Below are 671 nucleotides of genomic sequence, written 5' to 3'. Positions count from 1 at the left end.
ACTGGAAGGCTCGGCCCCGTCCGGTGAATTTTTCCGCTTCGGACTTTTCCTCCAGAAGTCCGAGAAGACCTAAACACCGTGCCTGGCCCGAAAGGCCCGTGGGGGACTTCCGGGGGGCCGGTCCGCAATCTCCGGTCGCGCCTGCATCTTCGGACTTGTGCTCCAGAAGTCCGAGGGGCCATACCCCACCGTGCCTGTCCGCAAGGCCCACGGGGGACTCTCGGGGGGCCGGTCCGCGATCTCCGGTCCGCCTGCATGTTCGGACTTGTCCTCCAGAAGTCCGGGCGGCCCTATCCCACCGTGCCTGTCCGCAAGGCCCACGGGGGACTCTCGGGGGGCCGGTCCGCAATCTCCGGTCGCGCCTGCATCTTCGGACTTGTGCTCCAGAAGTCCGAGGGGCCATACCCCACCGTGCCTGTCCGCAAGGCCCACGGGGGACTCTCGGGGGGCCGGTCCGCAATCTCCGGTCCTGCCTGCATGTTCGGACTTGTCCTCCAGAAGTCCGGGCGGCCCTATCCCACCGTGCCTGTCCGCAAGGCCCACGGGGGACTCTCGGGGGGCCGGTCCGCGATCTCCGGTCCCGCATGCTCTGCCGTTGATGGTCGGTTGTGTGCTCCAAAAGTCCGGGGGCCATACCCCACCGTGCCTGTCCGCAAGGCCCACGGGGGACT

Source organism: Patiria miniata, unplaced genomic scaffold, assembly GCF_015706575.1.
Source record: "Patiria miniata isolate m_02_andy unplaced genomic scaffold, ASM1570657v1 HiC_scaffold_13, whole genome shotgun sequence".
Taxonomy (NCBI): domain Eukaryota; kingdom Metazoa; phylum Echinodermata; class Asteroidea; order Valvatida; family Asterinidae; genus Patiria; species Patiria miniata.
The sequence above is the reverse complement of the archived record's forward strand: the minus strand, read 5'-3'. Positions refer to the sequence as shown.